This window comes from Pagrus pagrus (genome assembly GCF_965226575.1).
Source record: "Pagrus pagrus genome assembly, contig: HAP1_SCAFFOLD_82, whole genome shotgun sequence".
Classification (NCBI taxonomy): domain Eukaryota; kingdom Metazoa; phylum Chordata; class Actinopteri; order Spariformes; family Sparidae; genus Pagrus; species Pagrus pagrus.
This window is the reverse complement of record NW_028175381.1, coordinates 175,113-178,429: the sequence shown is the minus strand read 5'-3', so window position 1 is coordinate 178,429 and position 3,317 is coordinate 175,113.

The following is a 3,317-nucleotide window of genomic DNA, read 5'->3' as shown; positions in this document are numbered from 1 at the left end:
CAAGACCCTGGGGAGAGCGAGGGAGGTGCGGCAGCTGTTTGTGTGCCTGGCGGTGGATGAGGCCACCGTCCCCTCTCCTCAGGGTGTGGTTGCGGGTGGCACAGGGGCGGCCTCCACCAGCCCTGGCCCCTCCGCTGGCCCCTCCACCAGCCCTGGCCCCTCCGCTGGCCCCTCCACCAGCCCTGACCCCTCTGCTGGCCCTGGCCCCTCCACTGGACCCTCCACCAGCCCTGGCACCTCCGCTGGACCCTCCACCAGCCCTGAACCATCCAGTGGACCCTCCACCAGCCCTGGCCCCTCCACTGGACCCTCCACCATCCCTGGCCCCTCCAGTGGACCCTCCATCAGCCCTGGCCCCTCCGCTGGACCCTCCATCAGCCCTGGCCCCTCCGCTGGACCCTCCACCAGCCCTGGCCCCTCCAGTGGACCCTCCACCAGCCCTGGCCCCTCCGCTGGACCCTCCACCAGCCCTGGCCCCTCCAGTGGACCCTCCACCAGCCCTGGCCCCTCCGCTGGACCCTCCACCAGCCCTGGCCCCTCCACCATCCCTTTTGTGACATAAAAAAAAAAAATCCCTTTTGGGACGCAAAAAATAAAAAATAAAAAATCACTTTTGGGACAAAACAAAAACAAAACAAAAAAAACCTCCACATGGGTACTGCCGTGACGTGGCGTGGGGGTTTACTGCTCGTTTGGCTTTAGAGCAAACCAAAGTGCCCTAAACCATGACCAGTCCCTTCTCCAGGTTGCCAGGGGTGACCAGCCTTTGCACTTGGCACTTTGGACTCTTTAAAGTGCCTCATACCCACCTGGGGCACTCTGGGCTCCAACAGAGTCAACCGGGCACTAACCCTAACCCAAAGTGCCCGGTTGACTCTGTTGGAGCCCAGAGTGCCCCAGGTGGATATGAGGCACTTCACGGGGTTCCAAAGTGCCGCTTCTTGACTCCAAAGTGCCTTCCTCTCTACCGTTCTTCTCTGGCTAGCCTGAAGTAAATATCATTGACTTTACCACTTCCAAAGTGCCCCAAATTGCCTTTTAGAGCCCAGAGTGCCCCAGGTGGATATGAGGCACTTTCACAGGTTCCAAAGTGCCCCAAAGTGCCCGGTTGGAGCCCAGAGTGCCCCAGGTGGATATGAGGCACCTATCACAGGTTCCAAAGTGCCCCAAAGTGCCTGGTTGGAGCCCAGAGTGCCCCAGGTGGATATGAGGCACTTTCACAGGATCCAAAGTGCCCCAAAGTGAGCTGTTGGAGCCCATGATGAGAGGCAGCACTCTACCCATGTACCTGTAAAACCATGTGACATGTTTCAAACTCACAAAATGGTTGAAAGCGTAGTGTTTCTTAATGCAGAATAAATGGAGCTTTTTGCCTACATTTACAATGTCTAAAGCCTTTGCAAACCACGGGGCAGGAGCCTAATTCCTGTTTCTATGGCGTGAGGCAGCTTGAATTAAAAGTAAGATATCCTTTGTAGGCCTACCAATCATCCATTATGCTAAATCAATCAGGATCAGGTGATTTTTTTAAACCCCTCCCACCTCCTTCTCATTGAGTTATTGATATTTGGGAGCCACTTATTTATTTATTCACTCAGATGATTTATTTATACTTTTTAATAAACATAAAGCTGTCTTTTGCACATTTTACGCTACATGTCTGTCCGTTGATCTGCTGTGTTTAAAGGTGTACAGAAAAGAAAATTGATTTTGAGCCCACTGTGGGTCTTAACATGAGTGTAATAACTCATCTATCAGACGAGAGCCCAAACTTTATGCAAAATTATATTTTCGAGTAAATCCGTCACGTCACGTTGCTCACGATTCACCAGCCACTGATAGTGGATCCGTCATCCGTCAATCAAACGTCTGACACACACACACACACACACCGAGCCCAGTCTCGCCCCAAGCTTTGAATATCCCGCCCGCTCGATAACGACCAATCAAATTCGTTTTCCTCACTCGGGTAAACTCGTGCGGCAACTCGTCAAAACTCGTCGCGACAAACAGGACAAACGGCCATTTCTGTACACCTTTAAATCACTTGTATGTTGTATGTGCAGTGTAGATTTGACTGTGAAAAACTGTGCAGCGTATTATATGTTTTGTTTTGTTTTTTTAAGAGGCCAAATATGAATTTCCACAACAGTGGAAAATAAAAATCTTCAATTCAAAGTAGGCTAAACCCGCTGGACATAACGCCACAATGTATTTCATTGACGCTTACTGTACCTTCCATGAATGGTCACAAATTGCATGTAAGGGGCCGGGCAACTCTTGAAAGTGCCATCCATGTACAGTAGACCTCTCTGCACCTGAGAAGTCAGTCACAGTTTTTCCTCAATTGTTTACACACAAATACTGGTTGAGACACAATGACCACAACATGTAACTGATGCGCACCAACCCCCTGAACCAATTCTGCTAAAGTCAAAGCACAATTCCTGCTTTATTACATTCAAATTGCAGCTCTAAAACACACTTTTTTTCAAAACAGAAGGCTACGCACGATTCTCTGCATTTGGCACAGGCTACTGTCTGTCTAGTAAGAATAACACTTTTAAAAAAGGGCCTAAAGCATTATGATGAATGGAGAAGTTTTTTTTTTTTCCATTCATCATGTTAACTTTATATTGAATGTAAAGCTTCATTTTGCAGGATATTTGAGGTGTTTTATGTATTTTTTATTTGTGTGTAGAGTTCTGAGAGTATGAGGCATGCTTTCAGAAAATGTGTGTTAACAATCGAGAAAAACTAAGTTCATGCATAATGACATTTAAATAATAGACTATGCAAGAAATTGAGGATAAAATGCCTTAACGCACCTGGCGAGAAGGGAGTAGTTCCTGGTGGTACTGAAGACCAGAATCCCCCAATCATGGTCTTGGCGAGCCAGAAAGCGCTTCCCTCCCCAGGTTTGAGCCCACGGACCCACAACGAGCACATCCTCGGCCTCGTGGGGAATCGGCAGGAGAAAAGATGCGCGTTTGCGACTCATGATAGATCGCACAGAGTGGAACTCCGGGACGACCTCGCCCCCCCGGGTTGCCCTGACTGCTGCGTTGTACACTCGTCTAATCGGCATTGTAGGGTCGGCTTCGATCAGCTTGTATAGCTTCTCCTTGAACGATGCACTAGATATGAGCTCTGTCTCCTCTGGGTGGTTGTGTGGTGGTGCGCGTAGCACACGGATATTTGGCCGCCGCGCATCAAGGTTGAAGGCCGCTGTTTGAAGGAATACCCTGCACGTTGTCCTCCAACAGCGCCAAAATATTTTTTGCCCTTTGACTTTGTTTTTTTGATATCGATAACCA